Below are 15,082 nucleotides of genomic sequence, written 5' to 3' on the forward strand. Positions count from 1 at the left end.
GGGACCTCAATCTTCATCCGGGTCATACTCAGGATCATCCTGATCCCCCTCTCATCTTCATCTTCTTCCATCTCTTCTTTTTCCTCTTCTGGTTCATCCTCGGCTTCAGCTACCGGCTCATTCTCAGGTACCTCCTCCATGGACTCATCCTCCTGCCACAAAGTTGATAGTTGTGGTCACTGTTTTATTTCGTCCATTTGAGCCACGTAGAGGGTACCTTTTTTGTATATTGACTTTAGCATTTTAATTAAACAAAGTTGAAACTTCATTGTCAAAGAATATATCTGCTAACGATTCCATTGTGAATTTGTGGGCTTCAAATTCTCTAGTAATCAAGAAAATCATTACCATTTGTGATAAGATCTCAAAGGATGAAGCAAAACTGTGAACAACATGTAGAAGGTGAAGATCACAACCCAATTAAAGAATCGCTTGGTGTACGTGTATATCGAATTTTTCTACATTACTCCCAGCTGAATACTATCCAAATATAGATAAATTGGTGTGTATTATAACCTTCTCCGTCGCTGATTAAAAAGGAAAAGAAAGTTCAGAGCACTAAATTGTAAGTATCAAAATTCAAATTCACTCCATCCAAGATCATTAAAAAAGGGAAAAGCATTGATATGGAGAGAAGGGAACCGAACAGAGCTCAAGCTTCTCGTGGACTTGGAGGTAAGCGCCAAGCGAGTTAGTGGCTGGGTCGTACAATACACCTTAGATGGTGTCTATTCTTCCTCCGATGAATCTGCCCATCGCTACACGCCCAAAACTCTTTACAATCTCCATGCCAAAATAGTATTCTTTTGCTTTGGTAAGATTACAAAACCCATAACACTATTGTCAATTCTGGACAAAATCCAAAAGAAGATAAATCCACTGCGGGGACTTACTTGACCAAAATTATTGTAATTCTTTTTACCGGAACGGACCACGTGCTTCAAGATTTGGTCTTCTTTTGACTTTATTTCTTCAATATGTGAGACGCCAATGAAGGAAGCTCCAGTGTTGAAAATCACGGACGGGAGAGAGCATCGCAAGGGCTTATCAGGAGTGACGGAGATGTCGGCCTCGCCAGAGGCTTGATTGGTCACGGTGACAAGATGCTGGACTGTAGGATCTCGAGAGAACTAGTTGGAAGGTTCACCAGCGTTGTGGGAATGCGCTGCGGACTAGCGGTGGGAAAAAAAAAAAAGACTAGTGGTGGGGCTGATTCACCGTGGCTCAGCGCTCCTCGGGTTGATTTGAGAGTTAAAAGATTGCAGGAACCGGTGTCAGTGCAAAGACCGGCTGGGTATCGCGTCAGTGCGGTTCGGATAGTGCAAGTGGTGCAGCATGGAGACGGAGGCGAGACGCAGTGCAGCGGCGACTGGAGCCACCACGGCGTCGTCGGAATGGAGGAGGTCGTGCGGGGAAAGCCTCAGCGGCCTTGGCTTCAATGATACTCTGTTGAAGAAGTGAAGGCGTGCTCGAATTTTGACGGTGAGATCGGGCCTTTCGAGCCTACTTTTTTGTTTTTATTTCGTTCGGAATAAGACTGCCATTGATTTACTAAGCAAAGTTTCGAGCCTACTTTGAAGCTTGAATAATCCAACAAGGAACGAATTTTCACCGCTTGGATTCACGCTCTTCTGCAAATCACGCTTCACACTCCAATTCGAATTCTAAAATAATCCAACAAGGAACATAATAGAATTTCTATAGGCTGACAACTAGGATTTCTTTTAAGAGTAAGAGATATCCTTGTTTCCACATAATTCGAATTTTAAAGGATGCACTCTATCTTAAAAGTAGGAAACTCTTCTCTTCTCTTATTGTGATAATATCAAATGAATTTGCTCAATTATCCTCTAAGATTTGAATTTTGATCATATCGAGATTAATTGTTCCCCAAGTTTGTTTTTCATAAATTAATTTTCCAATTTGACATTTTAATTATGCATCTCAACTCCCTAGCATCTATGGTCTTGGCCAAAATTTCATACTCTTTCATACTCGGTCCAATTAATCTAATCGAGTTCAAAATCAATGATTTAAATTCATGTGTCGCCTATCCAATTTAAATGCAAATATGTGCTGACTTATTACTACTAAATTAAAATGCTTCCTAATATATATAGGTAAATTTAACTAATGTTTTTATTTAAGGGCTGATGACGGTCTCTAATTTTTTATGCAATAAATAACTAAATAGATTGTTAAAATTGAAGTATCAACATTTTTGTTGAAGGTTCCCTGGAGTTTAAGAGAGATGGGTGCATGTTTCCAACGAAGCTCCCAAGGTCTGTTTCGGTGACCCCTGGGCTTCATTCCTACCTCCATTTGTATGTTTTGGGCCAACCATTGTCTCCTCCATGAACCCCAGAACAAGTGCAGATGTCTCTATATCCTGACTAGATTGTCCATGCAACAGTTGGATGCTAGCGAACTGGGTGTCTTTTTCTTTGGGCTCAGCTCTCTGAAGATGGAAACAATAGACAAAATGTAGGGTTCCCAAAAGTTCTTTAAGGCTGTATTTTACTTGATAATGGCCGGGTCAACCCGAAAGAAAATCTATAGGGACCCTAACAAACTTAGAAAAGGAAAGAAAAAAAGGAACATCTAGTGGGTGGCCAGTCATATTGAATAATAAAAAGTAAACGAAGAGACTGATCGAACTGGTGAAACTATCGGATCGCATTATGGGGCTTTCCATCTAACATGCCGCTTCAATAGGCTGAAATTTCGAGATTGCCCTAGGCTTTTGACCTTTTTTTTTTTTTTTTTTCATTTCTTTGATACAAAATAGTTGACTCCACTTCTTTAGAGACCAGCCTCTTACGGTCCCAGTCATGAAGAACCATCTCTTCAAAGTGGTCCGAGACAAGGCTATCACCTTCAGGAACGTTGAAGATAATTTCAGAAATAGAAGGTTGCAGAGAAGTTGGGGCCCAACGGTGCCCTTCCTCCTCGTCTCGTAGCTTGGTTGTAAGCCGGTTTGTTCTTGCCGTGCTTCTCTTTTTGGAGTTGTGTTGTAGTGTGTGTGCCACTTCGCGGCTTTTGCATCTCGGCACCCTTCCACTCCTTATGATCTTTAATTTGTTTTGGTGACGAGATCTTTTGTACATTTGGCCTTCCTCAATATATTTATTACCTTTTACCAAGAAAAAAAAATAATTGACTCCAATATCAATAGTTTCTAAGTTGCTGACTCCCAAAAATGCACCGAGTCATCGTGGGTCAACAAAGTGTCAACATTAGGTTGTCAATGGAGCAAGCGGGCGACACGATCACGAATCGGTGAATAGCCATTGCCAAATTAATGTCACAAGACCCATGTCATCAAATGAAGAGTAGCAGGTTGTGATGGTCATGCGATAACGAACAGTCAGTAGTAAGCAAAGGCCATAGAAAAGTCAAATCAGAAGATATGCCGGAGATTATAACTACTTGTGATAAGAATGAGTAATTAAGGATGTTCAAAATGAAGCCGGATAAGTTGTAATTTGTTAATTCAAAGATAACTTTACAATAACAGTCAAATTTTGTACAAGCACTAGTACAATTTTTATCCAATTCCAATTTCCAGTTTTATTGATTTGTTGTTCTTTATTCTTTAAATTCTTTAGATTAGCCTTTGTTATCATCGGCAATCCTTATTATGCAAATTAGTTCCTATCAAATTGCCACATAGCCATATTAATATTGAAAATTAAATATTAAACTTTTGCTTAAAGGTAATTTATCAACGATTTTATTTCGGGAAACACGAGACAACTAATGAAGACTTATAAACCCAGATCTCCTCAAAACAACTAAAACAGAAGAAAGAAAGCCAGAAAGATTGACAAAGGATAATCGATCTCCTTCGTCCAATGAACAAGTGAGAACCACAATGATAGTCAATGGAGTTTCGAGAAGTGAACTTTGGCAAGTTGGAGGGAGACACGGGGGAAGTGGATCAACACGTGCAAACCCCAAGCCCGTTGATCACAAGTTTAAGATAAATATATCAAATGTTGTGTCATTTTTGCCAGCTACAACGCTGCAAAGCTAGTACTCCACAAATTTGATCACAGGTATACGATAAGAAGTGGATAAAAAAAAAGGGCATTAATACTATTAAATTTAAGCTATTAAATTTAATTTAACCTAAAATTTAAACTATTAAATAAAGGCATAATTTATTATTTAAATATTTTAATAATCCTTACAACTAGACTTTGGTCTTAACTGGGGCAAATAGAGCTTCGAAAATTCAAACTCATGACCTCTTAACTTTGAGAAAAAAATTCAATCCAAAGGCTTAAGGTTTTAGAACATTGGTAGTGGTCCCATTAAAAGAAACAAACAAAAATATTTGATTCAAGATAGTTTTAGTTTGAATCGACGCACTATTTTCCATATCAATTTCGTTTTGCCCTTGACAGCACAGCTTTAAAAACATCCGGTCCATGGAAGAGTTGGGCTGTTCAATCCTCATCCACCTAATCGCCATTGATTCTTAGATTTCACTCAACGTTCATTAGCTTTCAAAAAATTTGGCATCAAAGTGAACTCATATTGCGCAAACTTTTGGTAATCTAACCTAAAACCAAAATCAAAACTCAAAAATCAAATACCAACCAAATAGACATCTAAGTTTGAAATCTTGATACTCCTCGTCGGATCAAGTAAGACATATTTCCCCAACCATGTTTGGCTCCATTCCTCGCAATTTTCCCCTCCTAGAATTTCTTACAGGGGAAGGATTTTTCGTTTGAGGCAGGGCTCCGCTGGGTGGCGGGCCCAAACCGAGTCCAAATATCTTGGAGACTTTGAAAATTTTAATTTAAAAAAAAAAAAATCTTTCTTTTGCTTGTGAAAATGCATTAAGTGAGTTTGTAAATTATTTGGCGCATTGCACAAGCTTAAACTCAATCTTGGGAAACCTACTGATGTTGGAAGAAACTATTGCATGAGCAATCTTGATTTCTACAAAAGCCTACAACAACTTTCTCCTTATTAGAATCTCCAACGCAAAGGATTAAAGAAGTAACAAAAAGGGTTTAGACCAAGAAATTGAAAATACTGTCGATGTACTTCATCTTTCTCATCTGTAATTAGAAAGTGTCTTTGTTCTCCATCCGATATTCCTTGCGTAAGGTTAAGTTGCGATGAGGTCTAGAGTACAAATGCGAATGTTGTGGTTGTGTGGTCTATCGGTTGATAGACACTTGTTGATTGTAACTTGTTTTGAAAATTATTAGTAGACTCCCATCCATGTTGAGACTATTATTTGGAGAGCAAACACAAATTTGGATGTAAAATCGAATCACTATAAATTGCTATGTATTTTATTTCTCCAGTTCACCATTGTCATTATTAGCATCACTATCACATGATATTTGTCATCAATATTTTATACATACAACCATCATAATTTGCTTCTATTGTTGTTGACATACATTTGGGGAAAGTTTTCATAATTCACACACTACTAACCCTCTTCTAGGTTGTACCATTAACCCTAACAAAAAATAGCATTTGTTTCATCAATTCAACCATATTTCCCTAGGGAGCTTTTCGGCATATGAAAATAACAAGTAAATGAATATTGGTAAGTGAGCAGTTAATTTATATATATAAGAGCTAGTAGCTTTTAACATGCTCATAATATTCGGATATAAATGTTGTTGTTTTTTTTTTTTGTCGGTCATACTCTATTCCTACTCTAACACTTACCCTTAAAGTTTTTGCCATGTTTTCTTGTAGGGTGTGGGAATCGAAACTTACTCCTAAAACTAAATTGTTTCTATCCTAACCCCCTATAGAAGATAGTTATTCGAACCCCCACCTCCCCTTCCAACGTGGGAGGGTGGCTATGGGATATAAATGTTGTTAAAATTGTCAAAACGTGTGGTGTTTCCATGGACAGAGGAAACGTCGGGACACGTGAATTCCCTCTGCAGTGCATTGTCTGCCATGTCCGCTTTCTACCGCTACTCGGTCGGCGAAAAAGCAACACACACAGACGTGGCAGGTCGGTGCTGAAACGGGGTTATCCACGAAGCGAACGTGTCCACAGTCCGGAACACTCTGGTTTGCCTTCAACTGTGACATCCCAAATTTTCAACCCTGTCTTCTACTGAATTAATCGGGCATTTCATTGACGCGTCTATAGGGTTATTCTCAGAGCCGATCACTCTCGAGATAACTAGACTAGCTGGGGAAATTATTAAGGAATTTTAAGGCAATAGACTTGAGAACTCGATCGAATCGGCTTGACCGTGTCTATCTTTAGAGGCCATTGCGGCGCAAAGATAAAATCGATTAGAGATCGTAGATAGGTCGGTTCGACCGAGATGTGTGGCTAATCGGGCGACACCACTAAATTAGAAAATTCTCGTTGACCGACTAGACCGATTTCTTATTGTTTTGGTACCCCGTGTCCGTAATCAATCCTCGAGATTTTCACGACAATCAAGAGTCGCCATTGAGTCGAGTGGGTTTATAGTGGCTCGAAGAAAATCGACCACGGGTCATTTGCCTTAAAAAGTTCTGAAAACTACTCGATAGTCTAGGTCACGCTAAAAACGCGCCGAATGAAAATTAACCGCCACCCGAGTCCGATTTCGTAAATTGAAGTTTTGGCCATGTCACAATAAATTTTAGGAGTATCGACTCAGCCTCAAAAGATTTTTTTCGACACCCGACACTTTTTAAAAAGTCGTCGCGGTTGTTTTTAGTGCGAGAAAATGCCGAAGGTGGTTTTCGATTGCGAAATTGAGAAGCGTGAGGGATTATTGGATGAAGAAAATTGTCAATTGAGGCATTGAAATGCCAATTGATTTTGTAGAGGCAAATGAAATTAAGTCGAGCAAGTTCGATGTCCAATCGGGAGGGGCTTGTGCCAAAATTCGTATACCCCACTAACACAACCTTTCGACCACTTTGGCCTTCTGTAATGCTGCTTTGACGCTTATCACGCCAAGATTCTTACACTGGCCAAGACGATTTTGGAAGATATTTTGTGAAATATCCAACCAAGTGAGCCCAACTCACTCATCTCTATCCATCTCTTTCCCCTCACCCCCTCAACCGATCGGACTCTCCCTCCCCTTTTCATTTTCGTGCGACATTTCCAACAGCCGCTGAAGAAGACCGAGCAAACCCCTGCAGCTCATACAAGATTTTCCTCCATCCGTATCTTCTGTCCAGCCAGCTGAGTCAAAGACCCGAGCAGTCTTCTCCGCAAGCATCGACACCAGCTGCATCTCCATTTGCCGCGCGTCCTTCACCCTCAGCTCCACGATCGTCTGCTCCACTATCCATCTTCACGCTGCCTCTCACGCCAGCTCACGGTCAACACCAGCAACAAGCGGAGACCGCGTGCAGCTTCCACCGAATGAGATCTCCCCGCCAGCAGCTGCTCGAAAATTCCCGAGCTCGTTCCAGCAAAATCGGCTTGTTGACCGCTTGAAGACCACCTCCACGCGTCCAGTAGCTGCGGAAGTTCATTCCACCGAAGCCCTGTTGATTTAAACCACCTCACGTGCACACGATCCAGTCAAAGGTGCCCTCTCCTCCACCGTTTGTTGAACGAAGTCTCCACGACCAGCAGTCCCACGAAGAATTCTCTACTTCGGCTTGTCTTCAACGGAGCAACTGAAGACCAAAGCCAGCAGACGCCGCGCAACCCCCCTTGCTTCTCTCGGCCAGCACATCTCTCACGTCTGCTCAGTCTTCAGCCGTGCGGACTCCTTCAGCTTGCCCATCTCCACGAATCAGGACGCCGAAGCTGCTTCTTCTGCCTGTTCGTTGGCCCAGCGAAGCCTACGGAGTCTTGATTTGAAGCCACGAAGACCGAAGATAGGCCCACGTCTTTCTCTCGCCAGGCCCAGCTCAGCAGCACATGTGATCTTCAGTCCAACAAACTAGCTGAAGACAAGCCCTGCAGCAAGCCCAGCCCGTGAGCTTCAGTCCTTTGGGCCACCGAATTCAGCACAAGACCAGCAAGCCCAGTTCAGCTAGCGCAGTTAGTTCAGTCCAGAAATTCAGCAGGTCCAGCCCATTCCAGTGCAAGAACAAATCTCGATTGGACTGAGATTTGTTGGGCCTAAGCTTAAGGCCCGGTTCAAGTCCGCCGGTGTCGTCGAAAGTCCGATTTCGGCCGCCGTCGCGTCGCCGTTGCGGTGATTCGATCCCCGCTTTTGATCAAGTGAGTTTTACTCACTAATGCTTTATTAGTTTGCTAATTATGCTTAAGGTTGGTTAGATTTAATTACATGCACATAGGTGGTTAGATTAGGTTAGAACAATTAGTTTAGTGACTTAATGATGCATGTTAGGTGGTTAGACCTAGCTATTAGCAAGTAGAAATGTTTGGTTATTTATTGAATGTATCTCGGGATTTTTCCCGACCCGTTTCGGGCTCCAATAAGGCAATATAGGCCTAAATTGGATTTTTAATGTTTATTTATTTATTTTCGAAATTTATTTATTTAATTAATTATTTTTCCGGAAATTCAACCGGGATGGCCGGTGACCGGAATTTCGTGCCGATTGTCGTGGTGCAGACCGTTTATTTATTTGAGCTCTACGTTGTGTGGAATTGAATTTATTGTGGAATTTTAGGAATTGTCCTAAATTGTTTGTTATTGAGTATTTGATTGGTAATGGCCGAGCATGAGTATATAGCGCCGCACGTTGATGGGCTATATAGTAGGGAGAATGGTGAGACCAATCAGGTATGATATTATTGGACATACGTGGTTCGGTGATGGGAAGTATCACCTTTGGCGAAAACGGCGCCTAAAGAACGCACGTGAATGACTTATAGACAAACGTGGTTCGGTGATTATGGGAATATCACGGTGAAAACGGCGCCTTAAAGAACGCACGATGTTGTCTATAGCCGATGTCACCTTGGCGAAAACGACGCCTTGAAAGGACACGTGGTTCGATGATCAAGGTTATCATCGTGAAAACGGCGCCTTAAAGAACGCACGGTGCCGGTGATCGGTATGTCATTGGCGAAAACGACGCCCGAGAAACACATGTGATTTGGTGAATGAGTACACCACTGAGAAAGTGTGGTATGAGTGGGAATGACCTAGAAAGGGTCTGGTCGACATGTAATCGACTTAGTCGATTGATCAATGCTTGATCGGATGTCGTGAATTGTTTGAATATCTCGTGTTTAACCTTGAATTGCAGGTTGGAACCGAGGCCAAGGTAAGTCCTCCGATTCGTGTTGTGCTTAGGCAACCGGATGGTGTATTAGTTTACTAATCGAGTCGTAGGGGGTAGGACTCGAGAGACGTGGTCTCATTGGTTATTGAATAACCATTTCGGACCCCGAGGAAAAGCCGAGGAGGAAGAACCCGAAGGGGAGAAAGTATTTTGAAGTAGAAGATGATCCGAGAGGGGATCTTGAGTACAACCCGGATGTGGATTGAGATCCCATCCCTTTTGTGCACCCCCAGTCTTAGTGTAAATAGGTGTGGGACTTTTATGTTGTAAATAGTATTGTAAATATACTATGAGTTGTGCTGTTAATGAAAGTGTGGTTATGAATTTCAATATGAAAATATGGCCTACTTTCCTATCCCATTGTTTTATTGTCTGGGATTTATAACTGCTTCCGCATGTGCTTATTAAAAAGAAAGGGTCGGCGATACATAGTCCGGGATATCGCATTCTAAAATCGACCAAGTAGAAGGATGTGCGCGCGTCCGAGGATCGGGGCGTGACATCAACTCTCCTCCATTTGCATCTGCTGCATGTTTGTGTTGTGGCAGTGGCGCTGGAATTGGGTCGAGGCCAGGAAGTGAAGACCCGATCTAATCCCGAAGTCGAAATTCAGGTTTCAAACTCGCTTTTGTCTTTTTTATGGGTTTTGCTAGTTGGTGGCGGAGGGCAGTGAGCGAGTGAGCTTGTTGTGGGGGTTGTAATCTGTGTAGCACGGACACTCTCCGGAAGCTTTCGTGTCGTGTTCGACATTCCGACACGCTCCGACACGTCCCAACACGCTTTGACACGCGGTCAACAAGTGTCAAAAAATCCAACACATGGTCAACTCTCTTCGACACGTTCCGACACACGAGTCCAGAATTCCGACACGCACATGGTTAATTTTAAAAATTTATAATACTTGTGGGGTCAAAATATAAATATACACAAAAGAAGTAATAAAAATGCTATAAATATACACGCACAAGGTCAATTTTTTTTTTTTTCAGTTTTTTTAGAATTGTTTTAGTTTTTAAAAAGTCTTTTACTATGAAAGAAGTAATAAAAATGTTATATATGATAAATAAATAAATTTAAAAAATATCATTTCAGCATTTTCTTTGAACAATGTTTTTTCCTCTAAGTTTTATGTATTATTGTAACAAATTAAAATAATGAATGATATTATTTAATATTTTCGTGTAAATTAATTCTAGGTTATTATTATTATTATTTATGTATTTATATATAAAAATATATTAAAACGTGTCGGAACGTGTCGAAATTCTCTATTTTTAAGAAATGACGTGTCGGCTTGTTGTGTCGTGTAGTGTCGCGTGTCGCATGTCCGTATTGGTGCTACATAGGTTGTAGTTGCAGGAAAGAGGGAGATCTTCTTCTTCAACTCTCCTATCGATGTGCTTAAAAAAAGACTAGGGGATTGGATACTTTTGTGAGATTATTGATTGTACAAAATTGCATGTTTTAATTCGCTTATTCACACTTATTTTTGTTGATTGTGTCATCTCTGTATACTCACAAATTATCCTCTCAATCATGCCATCTCGTGATGCTTCATAAATGTTTTGATACAAGAACAACTTATATTTCTATGATGATTCATGGCAATCGTGTTAGTATGACTTGATCTAAGGGGAAAATAACTGTATTTGGTAAATCATCGTATTTTGGGAGCTCTTTTGGCGAAGACATCACGTTTTGTACCAAAAGAAGCAATCGGGGTACTGATGAAGTCTGATTGACAGCTAACAAAGACAAAATTCAAGATGAAGTCTTAACAAATTAACATTCCCTATCACCCACAACGGCCCCTACTAATTGACTAACATTCGTTTGAAAAGTTCCCGGGCATCTTCATGGATTTTCGATAATTAAAAAAGAAAGAAAAAGAGAAATATATGAGAGACAGTTGCGTTGACCCGTTTGGGTTGGGGCCTAGTACAACCCCTTCTTACTTGGGCCACTTGGCCCTATTCAAGCCCAATTCTTTTTTATTTATACAAACAACGACTAATGATCACTATTAGCAATGGCTATTAGGCCGAGGTTAGGCCGGCTTGACTCGGCTCGGATGATCCAAGGGAAGAACCGTAGACCTTTGAGGGAGCCCATGATCCAAAGGGAAAGATTCAATCAAGCAAGCAAAGGACTTCGAGTCAAGAGTGCTGAGGGCATCACTGATTGAGAGGAATATCATTAACCGAAGAGTTTCAAGACACAATGGGTAGAGGAGGTGGCTAAGTTAGCTAAGCTTGCCTTGAAACTTCCAAGAGTCTAGGGTTTCTTATGATTAAATGGGGTCAAGTGGTTAGATTTTTGTTGTTAGATAGAGGCCAAATATATAGTTATAAGTTGATGACCGATGGTATATAGAGAGGTCTTCTTTCATGATCGTGCAAATGCAATATAGCGAAAATTACCAAATTAGTCATAAACATATTATACATATGTCAATTTAGTCCTGAAATTTTTAATTTTGTCAATTTAATCCTTAACTTTTGCACAAATTCCAATGTAGTTTTTCTATTCAATTGCCACTGAAAATTGCTAACTTAACATCTAATTATTGCCAATCGTCCTATATAGCACAACAGTCAATTTGATCTAAATGACACTACTCAAAATGACATCTTTTTTTTTCTCTCATTTTTCTAATCTTTTTGTTTTGTTCTATTTTCCTTTTTTAATTTTCTTAAGTTACTGTTCACCTTCTCTATTGGAAAAGAATTTGTGTTTTCTTCAAGATATGTTGCCGCCACTAGTCAATGCCGCTGCAAGCCGACACAGCCATTCACAAATGACTTCCTCTCTTTGTACAGCAGAAGCACCATTACAATGTTAGCCCTTTTTAATTCTCAGTCTTCGAACTTCGGGAGCAATCGGACCTCTAAGCCAATTACATCCATTAATGGAGGCACCATATGTGAGGGACATGACCTCAAGTGAGCGGTCGCACCTTAATCGCACCTTAATCGCACCTTAATCACAGGAGGCGAGCTCCATTAACGGAGGTCAACGAGAGAGAGATATGATGACGGCTTCGATATGATGGTGATTATCGTCATTTTCCTTAAAATTATACAAAAAAGGTTCGGTATTTATTATAATAGAATCGTAGAATGCTAACTTATTAAGCACATTAATCAATAAGTAAAGTCACAAAATCTAATTTACATTTACTAAAACACTTTACACAAGACACGTTCAGACTGTCCACTAAACAAAATTAGCTAAGCGGTTACTAATTTGACTGTGGGCCCCATATGATTAATGTGTCAATATTTACACGTCATCTAACCGTCTTTACGCATTTCTCCCAAGAGTAGACCGGCGCTCATCCAAGGTCTCGTTATCTTCTATGCATTTCCTTTTGATGGATAAATGGCTGTTGACGTCGGCTTCTTGTCGGTCGATCGCACTCATACATGATTGATTATCTATTTTTCTAGCATTAGCCCAAATTTATAAGAATATATAACAGACTATGATCCAAAATTACCATCTTCCTGTCCGTTTTAGATTGTGGGTCTTGCAGGCAAATGTTTTGGTATTTCTAGTGCTTTACTAGAATTGATTATGATATAATCATTACCACTTAAAAAAGAAAACTCAAATTTTGACTTCTTATTACCAGAAGAAAAGAGGCATCAACCTATCATGGTCACCATGCGACCTATCAAATCACTGATTTTCTCACAATAAAATGAAAGTTAAAGTAGACATTAATAGACTCATCAATAGTATAAATTCAAGTATTTAGGACATAATTGGTATAACTAGGAAACTTGAATCCAGTGAAATCCATGCAAAAACACATGCATATCCTTTGCCTCTTCTATCATGTTAGGGATCACATAGGACATAGTCTAGAACTATAAATCTCAGAATTATCAATAGCACGCCTAGAATTATCTCAAAGTTAGAAAAACTCAAATCAAACTCCATCACAGAATATATAGATGACAAAAAGTAACCTCAGAAGAAAACTGATGCCTACACAGGTTTATGCCGTAAAATTATCTAAGCAATCTGACAATCAAGTTCAAGCATGAAATTGCTTGTGATCACATCTGCAACCCTCCGTAAACACAGGAACCTCTGGACGAACATCTGATCTGGACATGCATCACACTTCCTTCCTCAGATTCCTTGATGAAATTCTGTGATTAGAAAAGCAGTAAATGGCACATGCATTGTCTATCAAAGTGCATTGAATCATAAGAAGACATTTTGTTGGATGCTAATAACATTCACACGGGTCTCTACACTTAAAGGGCCGTTTCTAAAATGTTTTAACATCTTTAGACAATAATTAACACTAGTTGTTTCTGCCATATCACAAACTAGAGAGAATCTTACTATGCTAAAACCAGCACCAACAATGTCTCATCCAGATTTGCACTTTATCACAAACTATAGTTCAAAAGTTATGTTGCTAAGCTCAAGAATGGGAACTACCTTGAAGTGAAAGTTTGACCTAGCTTATAGTCAAATGAACAGCTTAACTAACTGGAATAAGAACAATGAACAATATGATCGAATAAACCAAGAAGCAGGAATGAAGAGCACTGACTTAGCTTCTTCCTCATTGTGATTGACTACAATCATATGAGGAAATCTGCAGCTATAGGTATACTTGATCTTAACATGAGCATCATATCAAACTGTCACAGCAAGAAATATTGCCACGGCGCCCGATCGACACAACCTATGATAAAAAGGTCACACCTTGTAGACACTAGTTAAATGCATGAATAACTGATATAATCATTCGATATGCAGCAGAGATGCATCATATTAGTATGCCCGATGTACATAAAGTTCATAAAAGAAAGGAATCATAAGTTCAAAGGTCTTACCTAATTGTGCAAAGGCATGAGAGTGTTCAACGGGATGAATCAATGCAGGCATATCCAATGAGAAGCATGATTTACCCATCGTGACCCGAGGCTTTGGAGCTAAAAACCAAATATTAGCATTCAGCATATCTATAAGATACTTAAACAAATCATAGATTCCACAATGTCATTAACAGAAAATGGATGGAAAAGAAGGGAAATAAAGGCGAAGAGAAATGATATTCTTGGAAAAGGGTTCTACAAAACAGAGAAGAAACATGAACCAAATTGATTTTATCATTACAAAGACAAATTATTTCAAGGCCATGTTTTCTGTATGCAATGAGTTTCCAAAGCATACTAATTATCTCAAATGCATGTAAAGATTATGATCTGATCAATTTTAAAAATATTTGCAACTAAAGAGCTCTTATTGAAGAATTGCTCAACCAAGAACCATATATGTATAGCAATCCATGATAGGGATCAAGGAAGAAGATATTTCTCTCAAATGAGTCTAATCAAAGAGTTCTCAGCTATTGAGATACTAAACCTTGTCTTTTCCTTTAACCAAGGACATGATCTCCCATTTCTCAAATGGCAATCTGGCTTAATACCCAGTCTACAAGAAAGCTACATGTGATAAATAGGGGATCTGAAAATTGGCAAAAAGAGAGACGGGGCATCTAAAACTCTACCTTTTGTTTCCTTGGCAAATTCTACACATATTCATAGCAATCATTAAATAGCCGAACACTCTTAGCGTCGGTCTGGATAAGTGTACTTACGATCTCAAAATAAACCCCTTATCCTTGATGGATGCTTGCAATTTCATTAACCCTTTTGTCATTACATGACATTCCACCGCCAGCTTTATTTATCTCCGGGATGTAAGGACACAGAAATATATCTTTACTGCAGCAAACGATCTATAGAGAGAGAGAGAGAGAGAGAGAGAGAGAGAGAGAGAGAGAGAGAGAGAGAGAGAGAGAGAGTTGTTCAGCATAATATGCAATCACCGAGAGGCCCAA

General features: G+C 39.7%; 1 long non-coding RNA gene across 1 annotated transcript; it reads right to left on the reverse strand.

The window, feature by feature from the left end:
• Positions 1-12,951: 12,951 nt before the first annotated feature.
• On the reverse strand, positions 12,952-14,152 carry LOC120291238. Its single transcript, XR_005549168.1, has 2 exons — positions 14,073-14,152; positions 12,952-13,373 (listed from the first exon to the last, which is right to left on the reverse strand). It is a non-coding gene; the product is annotated as an uncharacterized LOC120291238 (long non-coding RNA).
• Positions 14,153-15,082: the final 930 nt, after the last annotated feature.

The sequence above is a fragment of the Eucalyptus grandis genome, chromosome 3 (assembly GCF_016545825.1).
Source record: "Eucalyptus grandis isolate ANBG69807.140 chromosome 3, ASM1654582v1, whole genome shotgun sequence".
NCBI lineage: Eukaryota > Viridiplantae > Streptophyta > Magnoliopsida > Myrtales > Myrtaceae > Eucalyptus > Eucalyptus grandis.